General features: G+C 38.8%; 1 protein-coding gene across 3 annotated transcripts in view; it reads right to left on the bottom strand.

Annotated features, from left to right (window-relative positions):
• LOC101849873 (spartin) overlaps positions 1-17,935 on the bottom strand; it is a 41,483-nt gene that overhangs the window by 21,662 nt on the left and 1,886 nt on the right. The window lies entirely within an intron of this gene.

Raw genomic sequence — 17,935 nt, 5'->3', positions numbered from 1 at the left:
AAAATATTATTCTGCAGACAAACGATCACAGGCAGGCCTCAAACACCGGTTTGTGTGGTGCAACAGTTTGGGACTCCGCAGTCGCACTCAAAAGACGTAAGTTCGATTCCCGTGTTGGGAGGTATTTATGAACGGAGTGTCTCCGTCTGTCTGCTGGAACGTTGCATCCCTCTTAGCCCAGGTCGGCCCTGGCAGGCAGGGTTCAAACTGCGGCCGCCTTCTAAATGATCTAAATTGTGTTGATGGGATGACCACAGCATGTGTAACAAGTCTGAACGGACCACCGTACGTGTAACAAGTCAGGACTGACCACTGTTCAAGTCAGAACTGATCACCATACATGTAATAAGTCTGAACTTACGACACATATATATTAGAACTGACTATGGTGTAACACGTCAAGAGCAACCACCATCTTTTACATTGCAGATATTTAACGCAGTTCTGTCTTGTTACACGTGCAGTGGTCAGTTCTAACTTGGTTCACGTTAGGGCTGGGCGAGCACCCGGGTAGCTACCAGGGTACCCGGGTAAAGAGCTCAAAACCGGCTACCCGGGTATTGGTGTCGGGTACCCGGGGTTTTTTAAACTCCCCTTCCTTAATGCTATGCAAATGCACTTAAATTACGTCCCTTCGTTCGAATCTCATTAAGTACTGAGTACATGTACTTTATCGATACTGAGCTCTGTAAGTCGAAACAGTACTCGATATTGGCCAATATCGTCTAGTGCCCACCACTACTCGTACCTCTTTTCCCTGGAAACCAGCAGAGCACAAAAAGGCCATATTTGGGAATGCTATATAAAGAAATTTCCAAGAATCAATCGGACACTTTGGGAGGGCTAAGCCTATAGTTTTAATTTCAGTGTCCTTATACAAGGAAGCAACGTGTGTGCAGTTCTAAGAATCCAACGGAGAAGCGGAAAATTCCAAAAATGATGTGAAGTACATATAAAATAATTTAAATAGCTTTGGCTTTGTCATTTTAGCAGTTTCTATCAAGATGTCTCAAAGAAAGTCAAACGCTTGGGATTACTTTGAGAAAATAAAAGACGAAAAAAGGGTCTCCTGCAACATCTGCAAAAGCATAATAAAAGTTGATGGGTCTTCAACTTCAAGCCCTTATAGTATTTGAAGGGAAAACACGCAAATGAAATCGCAAGGAGGCAGAGCAGTACAGAAACACAGTTACATGATAATTGGAATGTCGGGTATCCGACGGGTACTCGGGTATTTTTTTCATTACCCGGGTATCAAATTACCCGTATAATCCCAGCCCTAGTACACCTACGGTGGTCAGTCCTGACTTGTTACATGTATAATGGTCAGTTCTGACTTAGTACACGTACACTGGTCAGTTCTGACTTGTTACATCATGTACAGTGGTCAGTTCTGACTTGTTACTTCATGTACAGTGGTCAGGTCTGACTTGTTACACGTACACTGGTCATGTATGACTTGTTACACGTACAGTGGTCAGGTCTGACTTGTTACATCATGTACACTGGTCAGTTCTGACTTGTTACTTCATGTACAGTGGTCAGGTCTGACTTGTTACACGTACACTGGTCATGTCTGACTTGTTACACGTACAGTGGTCAGGTCTGACTTGTTACACGTACAGTGGTCAGGTCTGACTTGTTACATGTACACTGGTCTGGTCTGACATGTACACTGGTCTGGTCTGACATGTACAGTGGTCAGGTCTGACTTGTACAGTAGTCAGTTTTGACTTGTTACTTGTAAACTGGTCAGTTTTGACTTGTTACACGTTGGCCTTCGGTGGTCAGTTCTGACATAATCAATATAAAACTACAATTATAGCTTGTTCATTTTGGTCTGACCACAATGAAATTGTTCTGTTTAATCATCTCAGATCTTTTCATCTTTGCATACTGGTCTAAAAATTGGATAGCCAACAGAATCTAAAACTTTTTAAAAGCCCATTTCTATAAAGACCACAGTAAACTAAGGTTCCCACAAGTTTCTTTGATGTTAGCCTAAAGCGGATCAATAGAATAATAATAATATGGTATTTACAGCACACACATAAACATAAAAAGTTGACATATTTTCTTCAACGCCACACCTTAACGTTCGCCTTAGAAACACGATTTAAGAGACGGGTGAGTACATTGGTTGTACTTTTCCAGACTCAGATGGAGACGTCTAAACAGCAGATGGGTGAAATCTACAAGCTTAAGCGGCCCATACACGATCAATTATTTTGTGCAATTGAATTGTCAATACTTGGAACTTACAATACAATTGACTGTGTGAGGGCGATATTGGCGACTTGCGCAGTTGTATTGAGTCAATCAAAATCAGTTTGATATTTTATTACACAAGTCTACTTGCTTGAACAATTTAATTGACCGTGTGTGGCGACCGTCGATAAAATTGTGCAATAATCATTTTTCATCAAGATTTCGTACCGTCATCATGTATAGACCGTCTGATGAAGAAGAAGACAGGGCATTGCAATTGGAGTTTATCGAGGTTTACAAACGTTTACCAGCCCCATAGAAAGCGAAGTGTGACGATTACAGCAACAGACAAAAGAAAGATGCAGCTTTCGGTGTTTTGATTGAAAAATTCCAGGAAAAGTACCAAAACTATACAACAAGAGGAGATGTCCAAAAAAAAGAACACTGCTTACAGAACAAATTATCGCAGACATCATTATTCGGTCCCCAGACACTGATATCTTTCTACAGATGATTGAATTTGTTCAACATTTCACACACCGTTTGTATTTTAACACAGGGGTTGGGAACAAAAGACGTCTACACATTCAGATGCTCTGTGACAAAACGGAAACACATTGTGCAGGATTCTATTCTTGGACTCCACGCATTCTTTGGATGTGATGTGACTAGCACATTTGTCTAGAAAGGAAAGGTGAAGCCGCTCACCATTCTCCACAAGCACCTAGAGTTTGCTGGTTCATTAAAGAAGCTAGGAACATCTGAAACTGTTTCTTCAGAACTGTTTTCCAATCTGGAAACGTTATTTTGTCACATGTACGGAAAACCAGCTTACTCAAGAACAAACAAGCTTCATCATGACCTTTAAGGCTAAAGTAATGGCAAAAGGTCAAAGCTTACTGCCATGCTTTGATGGATTTGACATCAACTTGCTACCACTATGCAGAGAAGCCATGAAGCTGCACATCCTACGCGCAAACTATCAAACTTTAATATGGAAGCAAGCAAGCAGATCTGGCTCAACCATTAATACCTGTTCCACAAGATCATCGTTGAAAGAGAGGTAACTGTGGAGTGCTATCACTATCAGTGGAGTGGTGCAAAGACTTGGTCCCTCAACAATTGGTTAATATTTTGTCAGTAACAGACACAGAATAAGAGGAAGATATGGATGAAAACCATCTCCTCTATTATGATACCAGTGATGAAGAAGAAATGACAGCAATGAAGATGAACTGATGACATAGAAAGCATAAGTAAGACTTTACATGCAACACCAACTGACTTACAGTACAAAATTTGGATAACCAGCACCCAAGCAACTCTCTCCTGTTACTTATGCTATATATGCAAGTCAATTTCTAGATGCTATTATCTTTTTCTCAGTTATTTCTTATACGAGTTCACTCAATAATACACCATGTACACATATATTCTCTAGCCAATGGCTATAATACTGCATTGCTAAGCGCTGTCTGTAACTCTACATTGTACTGATGTTTTGTTGAACTAAATTTTTAGCATTTGTAGCTTTTCTTTTGTTGTGTAATACCCAGCAGGGAATATATTACGCTAAATTTGTGCAGCAGTGTTCAATTTTTAGAGAAAACTGACTTTAAACATAATTTTTTTTACTCTATACGTTATGTAAATAACTACTACAAAATGGTCAGTATATGTGGGGTTTTTTTTTACCTAGAGCACTGACTTTAGTCTCAATTAAGTGAGGGGGGGGGGGTACACCTGAAGGCTATCTCGCTGGTTTGAGGGTCAAATTTTACCAAATTTCACACATGTAACAAGCATAGTAAGGAGTCTTAAAATCTGAAATCAAATTTGAGAAAAAAAGGTTTGTGTCCATGGCTACGGCGGCCATATTGGATTTTATTGACATGTCTCATGTAATTTCTACCGCACTTACTTTTCAAAGGAAAAGATTGGGGGGGGGGGGGGGGGTTTGTACACATGTTAACAATCATAAGATCAACAAACTTGTCTGTTGATTTTTTCTTAAACGAGTTAGAAGATTTTTAATGAATTTTTTCAAGAGGTTGTATTCAATTTTGCAAAAAATCTGTGAAATCCACTGTCCAGACACCACCCCAAAAAAAAATCTATTCCATATATATATATATCAAAAATCCATCATACCATTTATTTTTAATTTTTTTAAAAATATTTTTTTGGGTATTACATCTTCTCTTCATTCTGTGAAATTTTCAGGAAGCTTGGAAGAAAAATGGTGGAGTTATTAAAAAGTATAATACAGAAAAACCGCATTTTGAGAAAGCGGGCGATAAAGAAAAATAAACACACGCCCACGCACGCACACACACACACACACACACACACACACACACACACACACACACACACACACACACACACACACACACTCTCTCACACACACACACACACACACATACACACACTCATACATTCACACACACACACATAGAGAGAGAGCGAGAGAGAGAGAGAGAGATATATTCTCTTCTGGGAGACAGAACTAGCCACCCCCCCCCTCCGGGGGCGAGAGGGTGTGAGATAGAGAGAGAGATAGAGAGAGAGAGAGAGAGAGAGAGAGAGAGAGAGAGAGAGAGAGAGAGAGAGAGAGAGAGAGAGAGAGAGAGAGAGAGAGAGAGAGAGAGAGAGAGAGAGAGAGAGAGAGAGAGAGGATCAGGTCTATTTTTCTTGTTGTATTACAGTCGGAATTGACCCCTTTTGGTTTGTCAACTTTATTCTATTTTTGATAGGCCCAGCTGCTCCACCAGCACCACTCTCCCCCCTCCAAATGGACACCCCCTCCCTTACCTTATTTAGGCCACATATGGCCCAAATAAGCTAAACACCCCTCCCTTACCTTATTTAGGCCACATATGGCCCAAATAAGCTAAACACCCCTCCCTTACCTTATTTAGGCCACATATGGCCCAAATAAGCTAAACACCCCTCCCTTACCTTATTTAGGCCACATATGGCCCAAATAAGCTAAACACCCCTCCCTTACCTTATTTAGGCCACATCATATGGTAGATTTCTTGAACTAGCCATGGATTCGGAAGGTCGAGATTCTACTGATCTTTTTATTTAGTGCGGGGATTATTTCAAAATAGAGGATGATACTAAATGAAAAGTGGACCAAGCGTAAGAGTTGTGTGTGTGTGTGTGTGTGTGTGTGTGTGTGTGTGTGTGTGTGTGTGTGTGAGTGAGTGAGTGTGTGTGTGTGTGTGAGTGTGTGTGTATGTGTTTGTTTTGTGTGTGGTTGTGGTGAGAGAGATCTAGAGAGAGAGAGAGAGAGAGAGAGTAACTGTAATAGTGTGTTTGTATGTGTGAGTGTGTGTGTAATGTGTGAATGTTATTGTGTGCATGAACGTCTATCTCAGTTGTACGGTCCAAATGTATATTATTTTGTTGAGAATTTTACACAGAACTCAACCTCAAAACACCTTTATACAAAGTCACAGAAATATTCTTTTTGTGTTCATTGAGGTACAGTACAGGGTGATTTTACCTGCAAGGATAATTGGACAAAATGGGCAATATTGCTAATGGTCATATTTAGACAAATTCTATATCATTCTCTTTTTTTTTTTTCTTAACTGCTCAAGGTTATTAAAAAGTAAGTCAACTAGATCAAGGTAGTAATTTCGGATTCCTAATATTATGGGCATTCTTAAATTTTCTAAACTTGTTTTTAGCGCTTTTCTCAAAGTAAAACAGATTCCGTTAAAAAACAACAACAATGACCTTATCTTTCTTTTTCAAAGTATTGTGCATACATTTGTGTGAAACTATATATTCTATGCTTTCAAGTACAGGAAAAAAGCTAATAAAGTCAAGCAAAATTTTCTTCAGAGACATAGATCTAGTAGTAGGCACACTGGAACATTTTATAAACCGTGAAAAGATTACCAGAAAATAACAAAATTATCTTATGATCTTCATTTGCACTCGCAATTTTTTTGACAAATTGTAAAATTATAGTCTACCCCATTATCTTTTCTTTTTCTTCCACATTTTTCTTCACTATTCATGACAACTGGCATGTATTGTTTTTAGTTATTATCAAGGACATGGATAGGCGGACCACGGGGTCTATCCAGCCAAAAGGATAGGTGGACCCCGGGGTCTACCTAACAAAATGCTAGGTTTTAGGATGTGAACCCCGGAGTCAGCGTAGTGAAATAAGTAGATCTAGGTTTAACTAAAGATCGGTGGACCCCGGAGTAAACATAGTAGACCTCAGTTTATTTTATAGTAGGGCTGGCGGAGCCCGTGGTCATCGTAGTGAAATTATAAGTAGATCTAGATCTAGGTTTAATTAAGGATTGGTGGACCCCGGGGTCAACGTAGCGAAATCAGTAGATCTAGGTTTAATTAAGGATTGGTGGACCCTAAGGTCAACGTAGTGGAATAAATACATGTAGATCTAGGTTTAATTTTAAGGAATGGGGGACCATGGAGTCAACGTAATGAAATAGGTAGGTTTAAGGTGGACCCGAGGGTCTACCTTACGAAATACTAGTTAGGTTTTAGAATAGGTGGACCCTGCGGTTACTGTAGTAAAATAAGTAGGTTTAATCAAGGTGTCCCCGGGGTCCACCAATACTTAATTAAACCTTCTTATTCCTCTACGGCTATGGTGACTCCGGGGTCCACCAATCCTTTTAAAATTAAACCTACTTATTTCACTACAGTGACCCCGGGGTCCACCTGTCCTAAAACCTAGTATTTCGCTAGGTAGACCCCCAGGCCCCGGGGTCCACCTTAAACCTATTTATTTATCACTACGTTGACCCCTGGGTCCACCAATCCTTATTTAAACCAAACCTTTTTTCACTACGGTGACTCCGGGGTTCACATCCTAAAACCTAGCATTTCGCTACTCAGACCCCGGAGTCCACATATCCTCTACAAGACTATACAATGTAGGCCTACTATTATCAATTTGCAATTTTCATTGATTAGCATTTTTTAAAAAATATTGAATCAGATTGTCGCTGTCTAAAAGGTAAAATTTGACATGTTAAAAAAAAAGAGTTTTAAAAATATCCAGAAAATAACATAAAATGATTATACAGTGGAGTCCACGTATAACGAGTCTTGAAACAACGAGAAGTCTGTTATAAATACACTGTTCTAAAACCCCGTTTTTTCCCTTCTTTATCTTTGTAAATAAAATACTGCTATAGCGCTATCGGACAACCAGGGGAGTCGGTTATAGTGGAATATTGATGCTGCTGTGCACAGCGCACAAGCCAGTTATACATATAAACCTCGCCAGTTGAGAAACTTGTAGGTGATCTAGCGAAACCCAGGATCTCGCATCAACTCCTTGAGCGAAACAAAGAATAGGAGAGCCCAATTTTGCCAACAATGAAGGTCGGAGCAAATGAGTGGGGAGGGTGTGGTAAGCGCAGACAAGCAGAATGCATCATGTGATAGGCCAGCCTAGTCTAGATTATCTAGGCCTACCACTACCCATGCCCTCACTTCTCCGAAGCGAGGATTGAGAGGTCACAATGCTGTGATAGATGGAGTAAAAGTGTAGTAACGTGCGCAAGCAGACGAAACACACCACGGTGTGTGGTGGGGTGGAGGACAACACAGAGGACGAGTTAGCCCAGAGCGCATTCTTTCTGATCGCCAACGCCGTGCTGTCAACATCGCTAGCACTTGAGAAAGAAATCTGATTTGATTTTTGATCAAGTAAGACCTAGAGGTCATGTTGAACAATGTCATCATCAGGGGAGATAACAAACAGAAATAAACAGAACACCAAACTGATAGATTAAGCCTACTTCATTATTTCCATTCAATTTATTACTGGATTTCTTATAACGAGAATCCTGGTATAACGGACATTTCGCACCGGTCCCCTCCCTCTCGTTATAACAGGATTCCACTGTATAGATCTAGATGTATTATATATTTTATTATGTATACTAAAAGACTGAGCAGATGCCTACAGTGTAAATTCTGAGCTCTACAAGTAGAGAAAATCTTAAGTTTGCGCAAAGCAAATTTTATTTTAAAAAGTTGGATCTAATTATTCTAATAACAGTAAATGTGATTGTTATGATGAGATTTGTTATTATTAACTCGTGAAATGCAGTTGGTTGCTGAATCTAAAATTAACTAGAACTGTGCAATTCGTTTTGTTTCAATTCCAAAGCCCAAAGGCATAGCAATAAATTAGATCTAGATCTAGCAGTTGTAGGCTCTCTGGCTGCTTCTAGCATAGGCCTGCTACTAATGATTCTAGACAGGGAATCTAGATCTAGCTATCTAGACCTGCATGTGAGCCTCAACCAGATTGTCTGAAAATTTTGCGTGCACCCCCCCCCCCCCCCCCCCCCTTCCCCTCCAAGAGCTTTTGTGGGTGTCATAAAAGTAAGGACTTCCGAGTAACGAGTGACCACCCCAACAAACACAATAAAAGAAGAGACCTAAGCCTAACCGTCCTAACCCTAACCCTACCCCCAAAAAGAACCAGCAACGGCCCTCCTGTGAAAAGGCCGCACAAGTTCAAAATGAAAAACTAAAAAAAAAAAAAAAAAAAAAAAAAAAACCACACTCCAACACAAACAAGGAGCATAATATAATGGCTTACATTGCTATAATAGGGTTTGTGGAATATGAATCCTCCATGTAGATCTAGATCTAATAATCTAAAAAAAATCTAGATTAGATCTAGGATCTAGTAGAACAAGTGAATAGGAATAGTGAATAGGCCTTGAACGAGAAATCCGAATCCGATTCCGACCAGAAGGACTCAGCTCAGTCTCTAAACTAGAGACTCTTTTTTGTTTTAGCTAAATAAATAATTTATGCACCCGATGAAATGCTTTTTACGAACATTAATATTACAGGACATTAAGGTCTATAATAATCTATATATAAATCTAGATCTAGTCGAACAAGTGAGTCGGACTTGAATGAATCCACGTGATCTAAACCTTGGAGTAACTATTATAGGAGAGGGCGCGAGTCGCGTAACGTGAAGCCACAGAACAGACGACGGTCGGCCATGTTTGTGAGATCAGCTCAGTTCTCTCAGTTGTAAACTTAGTGTCGACCAAATGGCAGTTTGCGTAGCATTCGGGTCTGGTGGGCCTCTCATTCAAAGGTACCGGGTTCGAATCCGAGTAGTGACGGAAAAATGTTGTACTCTAAAATTCTACATTCTCTGTCGTCTACTTTCGTCTCCACTTTCTGCCCCCACCACCTCAGGGCTCCGGACTCTTTCTACAGCCTTTCTACTGCCACTCCTTGGCTTCTTTTTACCTCTGTCTTTCAGCCACACCCCTGATCTTCTGGTAGGAAAACTCTACGAGCGAAAAAATCTCAGAGGTCTCGTATGCAAAATGCGCACATTAAAGGTCCCTTGGAGGTCTAACATCGATAAGAGTAGGCTTCAGTCGCCATCCGGGCAAAATTCAAAATTTCCTACCAACTTAAAATGTTTAATGTGTCCCTCGCGCTCATATGACTTTATGCAGTTGCGAGTGCCGTAAAACACTTATAAGGCCTACGAAAAATGTTTTTTTTAAATATCAGTCTTTAGCAAAGGCACTGAAATTGATGACGAAGTGCCTTCTGATTTAGTCATAAATGCATCTCACAGTAAGAACAGAATGAAAAAGATTGAAGAAAATTCAGGATGCCATGATGACAACTGCACGTTTGTGCCTAGATCTAGTCTGGCATACTTGTCAATTTGTTCTGAGAATACTGTTGCTTACATTGCTGGTTTTGTGTTGTTAGGGTTGACAAAGCATTTGAAAATGTTAAACCTTAGTTGACTCCAGAGTGTCAAATGTAACTTTCTTGATGTTTTTGAAGTCTCGTCGGAGGTTTGACAGTGCCTTCAAAGAATGTCATTGAAGTGTGTTTGGTGTGTGAATAACATTTTCGAAGCCATGTGTCGTCTGTCTGTGCAGGGGGTGTGACATTGTCAAATGAGAAAAGTCACAAATTAGTGCAGTCTGTTTTGAAATTCGTATTATTATAAGCCTATCATTTCAAATTTTCTATTGATTTTTTAATACCCTTGACAGTATTTTGTAAAATTTTGATAAAGTGTCTGGGTGTTTTGCGTATTGTGCTTTGTTCTTACAATATTCATTATGATTATGATTTATAAGTTGTACACTGAGACAAAACTGTACTAAATGAGAAAGGTGCACTATTATGAAAGTGGAACGAACTCAGTTGCCTGAAAAGGGTAGTTTGAGCATGTGTGGCCTAAATAAGCTAACCCCCCCCCCCCCTCCCTTACCTTATTTAGGCCACAGGTGGCCTAAATAAGCTAAACCCCCCTCCGTTAACATTATTTAGGCCATATGTGGCCTAAATAAGCACTCCCAAAAATCTTACTATAAAATTATGAGACAATTGTGAGGCAGTGTGGTGGAATCAGGCTCTCGTCAATTTTTGAGCATGTAGGGTTATTGGTATCATCTTAAAGTTTGTTCGCCTGTCTTTATTTGGTTGAAAAAAATATCCATTTATCTTGAATACAAGTCGAGATATTTGTGAATGAAGGAGGTGGGGGTCACCTGTTTACAGAGGTAAAATTAATTAGAAAATGGCCGCCAAAGATTAGTTATTTCCTTAGCTTAAGAGTCCGTGGTAACTGAAAATTTACATTTTTGGTGCCTTTAATCAACGTTTTAAAGAAAAATCCACACAGAAATTAGTTCTTTAATTTAGGGCATGAAAGATGTTGAGCCAAAAAAGAAATTTTGATAAAAATTCACAAAATTCACAAACCTGCGGAAAAATGCAAGTTACTTCACTTTGATTATTTTGACGAGAGCCTGATTTCACCACGCTGCCTCAAAATTGACTTTTACCCTTTAACTTTAAGTTTCAAAAACAAGGGTTTAAATACCCCCTTAAGATAGAAAACCAAAGGGTGAAGAAACCTCTTAAGTTGGCCTGAAAAGGGGAGCCCTGTAGGCATAGCTATTTACAAAGAGATACAATTGACATGAGAGAAAGCGAGGGGAGGGGAGGGGGCAGAAGAAAGAAGAAGAAGAAGAAGAAGAAGAAGAAGAAGAAGAAGAAGAAGAAGAAGAAATTGGCAGGCGGGAGAGCAATCTAGTTCATTTTTCTTGCAGGTGCATTTCATTGAACTGCAGTCTAATTTACATAAATATCTCACAGTTTTAGAGAAGTACGTGTGGCATTGATTTCTTGGCAATATAAATTGAAAAGAGTTTACCAGAGTCAAGTTTTCAGCCCACGCACTGTGGCTGAAAAATGCTATCTGAAAGAGCATTGATAGATTTCAAGAAACTCTCTTTAAAAAAGAATGATACTCTGTTGTATCTCAGTCTTCGCGCTTCCAGAGGCTTCCAGAACAACCTGGAAAGTGATGGATTTTTACACCGATGACCGGGGAATGACCGTTTTCTTCAGTTGAGTAGGTATGAGCGCTGCTGTAATCCCCATGCCATGAAATGTCCTTTCTCCATCCGTCCTTATATTGCTGTCAAAGTTGAATGCCTAAACACTGAGTACAGCTGTGTGCTATAGCCGTGAATATTTCCAGTTCAACAGCAGCATTCAAGTTAAATCTTTGAGCCTCTCGGTATGGGGAGCAGAGTCCCAGTGCGTTCAGAGAGTTCACAAGAGGCCTTGAGAAGTGCCGATGAAAAAAATACACCAATTTCTACCTGGAAGGGAGCAATCATAGATCTCGGTCGGCTGGCAACTATTTTCATATTATGTGGATTGTAGTACATATTGACAGCAGACGCGGTTCGTCCATAGAGCACGGTCGTGCAGTGCCGCCCATTTTTTTTTTATGTTCTATTACGTAAAAAACCCACAACAATAAAATAAAATAGGCCAAAAACAATCACTAGCCAAATATTATATCAAAACAAGATCCTAACTGGCACCATAACTGTCATTTCTGTGTCTATAGCACCGTAAAACATCTACTATGCCATGCCAGTCTACGCGCTTTAGCTAAACATAATAGGGTATTCAACAGTGTAACCTGACCTATAATAAATCGCTCTTGGGGATAACCAAAGCGATGACGACACTCGTAGCGAGTTTGGCGGAACATTGATATTAATAACACGGCACATCTTAAATGTGCTACTGCCGAATAGTGCCGAAACATAGCCCACAGTAGGCAGTCTAAAAATAAACGCGATAGACCGTACGCTGTTCTTTGCTGATATTATGTGAGCCCCGGAGCAATCCAGCGGAGTGCTCATGTGAATTGTGATTGGTTCATTGTCTGTCTTGCCTCTATTTTAAGTGACTCTGAACGTGAACCGGAGGGAGGTGAACGTGGCCGTCTTTAGAGTTGTGCCTTTGAATGGTTTTGTAGTTTAGTAGTGAAAGTTATTACTAGAGTGTTCAAGTTCCAATACAGGATGAACGAAATTGACGTTTAGCTAACAAACAAATTTAGTACTAGAAATTAAAGCGACAAGTAAAAAGAATTAAAATAAAAGCACGAGGGCCTCCCTCACCTACCCAAATCTTAAAATTAAACACCGTCTCATTTACTATGCCCTTGACTATCTTCAGCATGCAATAGCTTAATTGTGCACATCCACTTTTTAGCCCCACAAGCCGCCCCTGATTGACAGTGTCAAGAAACAGCACAAAGAGGCCACCAAGTTAGCGCGTGTTCTTCTCCATAAATCCAGTTATATTTACTGATGGATAGACTTCTTTTTCAAATGTTAGATGTTTGATCAATTGACGAGCTGCCTTGACAATTTGCTTCTGCCTGGCATCCTTAATGCCCTTTGGTGTTTCATAAAATTCTCGTATTCGTATAATTGAAGAAGCCGTTTACTGAAATATAACAAAACCTACTCTCCATCAACCTCCGCTATTCATTATGGTATGCTTTCCCTTGCACCCATCAGTTTTTCTTTTCCGGGTACTGAGGTCCATAAATATAATGTACTGTGCCCTTCACCTCATGAAGATGGTCTTCCAAAATGGTCACCAGATTCCGAATATTGATCTGCTGAAATTAATTTGCCTTCAGACAAGATGCAACATAATGAACGGCATCTATCTTTAAAACATCTTGAGGTCTCAAAGATATATGTCCTTATTTTATTTATTTTTTTATGCAACTTCTAATGTAGCAGAACATGGTGGCTGCTTGAAAATTTTGAAGTCGCCACCGAACAAAAACAGCCAAGAATAGTCGTTGTCCTTTCGTACTTTCTTTATTGTATCCTTACTTTGGGTCTCGGTTCACACGCGAATGACATTATTGGTCTCTATGACTTTGCTTGATTGCAAAGTTTTCTTTTCAGACCAGAAAACAATTAACAGCGGGTGCTAAATAGGAACTCTTGGAGACTTAACTGAAGTTTGCGTTTCAGCCTGTTAAGCTTCCTGGATTGTGACTAGTCTTTCTATGTTTTGCAAAAAGATTTTGCGCTTATTTAAGATCGGTGACACGAAATGCGCACTTGGTGCCCTTCAGTCCCATCTATATTGTTCTTTTTATGTTGTACAACGATCTATACGTCTATATTGTTCTTTTTATGTTGTACAACGATCTATACGTCTATATCGTTCTTTTAACGTTGTACAACGATCTATACGTCTATATTGTTCTTTTTATGTTGTACAACGATTTATACGTCTATATTGTTCTTTTTACGTTGTACAACGATCTATACGTCTATATTGTTCTTTTTACGTTGTACAACGATCTATACATCTATATTGTTCTTTTGGAGTTGTACAACGATCTATACATCTATATTGTTCTTTTTATGTTGTACAACGAACTATACATCTATATTGTTCTTTTTGCGTTGTACAACGATCTATACATCTATATTGTTCTTTTTACGTTGTACAACGATCGATACGTCTATATTGTTCTTTTTATGTTGTACAACGAACTATACATCTATATTGTTCTTTTTGCGTTGTACAACGATCTATACATCTATATTGTTCTTTTTATGTTGTACAACGAACTATACATCTATATTGTTCTTTTTATGTTGTACAACGATCTATACATCTATATTGTTCTTTTTATGTTGTACAACGATCTATACATCTATATTGTTCTTTTTGCGTTGTACAACGATCTGTACATCTATATTGTTCTTTTTATGTTGTACAACGAACTATACATCTATATTGTTCTTTTTGCGTTGTACAACGATCTATACATCTATATTGTTCTTTTTACGTTGTACAACGATCTATACATCTATATTGTTCTTTTTACGTTGTACAACGATCGATACGTCTATATTGTTCTTTTTATGTTGTACAACGAACTATACATCTATATTGTTCTTTTTATGTTGTACAACGATCTATACATCTATATTGTTCTTTTTGCGTTGTACAACGATCTGTACATCTATATTGTTCTTTTTATGTTGTACAACGATCTATACATCTATATTGTTCTTTTTATGTTGTACAACGAACTATACATCTATATTGTTCTTTTTGCGTTGTACAACGATCTATACATCTATATTGTTCTTTTTACGTTGTACAACGATCTATACGTCTATATTGTTCTTTTTATGTTGTACAACGGCCAGAATACCATACACACCTTGTTATGTCAATTGCACAAGGGGAAATTCTTTAGAGGGAAATTACACATAAACAAACATCCACTGAAAAGCTCAGGCTGAGGATGTGAGAAAACGTATTCTTAATATTTATTGGCTTCCCATACTTTTAACATTAAAAAGCTCTGATACCGATGACGATTACATCATTTTCGGGACAATCCGTACAAATTACGTAAACATTCTCGCGTTAAAGCAAGTACCATAAACCGATTTGGTCGTAATATAAATGTTGCTTTTTTTGACAACTTTTAACGCTTTTTTAAACAATTTCTTCTACGATTTTGAATGCCGATTTTTAAAACACGCAATTTTATCTGTCGAACCATAATATGGTTTCATTTTTGTTGCAATTTTTTTGGGAAGTGCCTATTTGCAACGCCGCTTTGCGATTAGCTCCAGTGCTAAATAAAACCCCGCGTTGCGATGAGCGCCAGTGCTGAATAAAACGCCGTGTGTTAGCCTAGGCTATATGAAGCTTAATCTACCCAGAGAGGGTTTACAGTAATAGCCATAGGTAACTCTATGGTAATAACCTATAACCTATCGTTGATGGAAGTTCTGATGGCCGAAGTGACAGCGCGTCTGCGTTTGGAGCCAAACCACGATTTCAGGAGCGTGGGTTCGATCCCATTCCCGGTCCTGGAAGTTTGCTTTTGGTTTTCTTTTTTGTTTTTTCTTGTCCTCTTCTCGACTGACCAACAAATTTTTCCCATAATTATAACTTGTTGCTTTGTAGTTTTTTATGTAGTAGTGAAGCATGCACATTCCGATAGTGTCCCCAAGAGGAGCTCTGTACAAAGTAGGCCTTAGTATAGCCTATACTTTTCCTAGTACCAATTTAGGCTAGGTTAAAGTTCAATAGCGGCTTTCCTTAGTCTGTGAGTCAAATTATTATTTTTTTATTATTTTTTTTAGGCTGAGGAGAAGAATAAAAAAGGAAGTGCCTATTTGCAACGCCGCGTTGCGATTAGCGCCAGTGCTAAATAAAACGCCGTCTCGCCATGTGTAAAATATCACGCTTAATCTGCGCAGAGTTATCGGAGTTAGGCCTAGAGAACGTATACAAAATACAAGCTGTCTACTGCATATCTACGTTCTCTAAGTCTAATGTTCAGTGCTTCCAAGCGTGGCATCGAATCCCGGTCCCGGAAGGTTTTTTCTTTTCCGTCTCCTCAGCCTAAATTTTTTTTTTTTTTAAATTAGACTCACAGACCAAGGAAAGCCACTACTGAACTTTAATTAGGGGGAGGGGGGAGGGGGCTACACCCCCAAAGTCAAAATTAGGCTCAAAATTATGGAATTCAAGCTGTAGGCATTTTTAGCTTCCTCAGCCTCTCCTACAACTATTCCAATGCATAAGAACCCCCCAAAACCGTATTTTTTCCCGTACCGGGCATGTTTGTTACCGCCGTTTCCTCATAAAGTCAGTATTTTATTTTTCTTTATCGGCCGTTTTCTCAATACGGGACTTTTCTTTATACTTATTTTAATAGCTCCACCATTTTTCATCCAATCTTCAAGAAATTTTCACAGAAGGAAGAAAAGATGTAATACTAAAAATTTGTCTGTTGAATTTTTGATATTTGGAATAGATTTTTGTTGGTGGTGTCTGGAGTGTGGATTTTCACAGATTTTTTGCAAACTTGAACGCTACCTCAGGAAAAAATTCATTAAAAATTTTCTAATTCGTTTAGTAAAAAAAACAACCGACAAATTTTTAGATCTAATGTTTGTAAAGACGCATGCCAAAAAAACAATCAATTTCCATGAGCGATAAGTGCGGTATTCATTATGTAAGACATGTCAAAAAAATCCAATATGGTCGCCGTATCCATGGAAACAAAACTTTTTCTCAAATTTGATTGCCGATTTTAAGACTCCTTACTATGCTTGTTATATGTGTGAAATTTTGTAAAATTCGGTCCAGCAATTTATAAGCGAGATAGCCTACAGGTGTAGCCCCCCCTTTAACCAGGCCTAAACTGGTAAAAGGAAAAGTATAGGCTATACTAAGGCCTACTTTGTACAGAGCTAACTTAAAGTTTGAGTTGCACTGTCTTGTTATTGTTATCCGAGCGTCTTTCGACTTAAACTTGCTCAAACTTTAACTCAGATGATTATGATTATGAGAGATGAACAAGACGTCTACTTTTGTGCAAACAATGTCAGAAACAATTGTTAGATCTAATATAGATCTAGAACTGGATTTTTCTAGATCTAGATTCTTTCTAGATCTACCCAATATTAATCGGAATAAGACAACGTCATAAAGAAAAGGAGTCAAATCCTAGGAGGTTTATCAAAAAACTGAGAAAGCTTCCACACTTCAGGCAGAACTACAGTATTATCATGTAGAAACGAGGGCTACTACATCTAGATCTAGATCTAGTACTGGCGTTTCAAATAGCACGGGAGCTATTCAGAACGCGGCTTTGCAAATAGCACGCAGCTATTCAGAACGCGACGTTGCAAAATGATCTATAGCGCTTGCCAAAAAAAAAAATCTTCTAGGACCGGGATTCAATGTTGCGCTCAGAAGCACTGAACATTATTAGACTTAGACCTAGCGAACGTAGACAGCTTGTTGTATACGTTCTCTAGGCCTATAACTTAAAGATAATCTTTTTAGGTAGGCTAGATCTAGAATCTATTGTATGACGACACTGCGGACAGGAAATTACTGCTTATACCGAGTTGCACCGTCTTGTTGTTGCTATCCAAGCGTCTTTCGACTTCTAGATTCTAGCTCAAACTCAAAACTCAAATGATTATGATTATATTTAATATGAGAGATGAACAAGACTAGATCTACGTCTAAAATCTAGTCTACTTTTGAGCTAACAATTTATTAATGTCAGAAACAATTGTTAGATCTATTCTACCCAATATTGGAATAAAACAAAGTCATGAAAAAGGAGTAAAAACTTAGGAGGTTTATCAAGAAACTGAGAAAGCTTCCACAATTCAGACAGAACTAGGCCTACAATTATTATCATGTAAAAACGATGGCTACTAGATCTAGATTCTAGTACTGGCGTTTCAAATAGCACGGAAGCTATTCAGAACTCGGTGCTGCAAATAGGGGCTGTTCAAATATAATCTTACACATTTTGGGG

The sequence above is a fragment of the Aplysia californica genome, unplaced genomic scaffold (assembly GCF_000002075.1).
Source record: "Aplysia californica isolate F4 #8 unplaced genomic scaffold, AplCal3.0 scaffold00534, whole genome shotgun sequence".
In the NCBI taxonomy this organism is placed as follows: domain Eukaryota; kingdom Metazoa; phylum Mollusca; class Gastropoda; order Aplysiida; family Aplysiidae; genus Aplysia; species Aplysia californica.
This window is presented reverse-complemented; position numbering and strand designations above follow the sequence as displayed.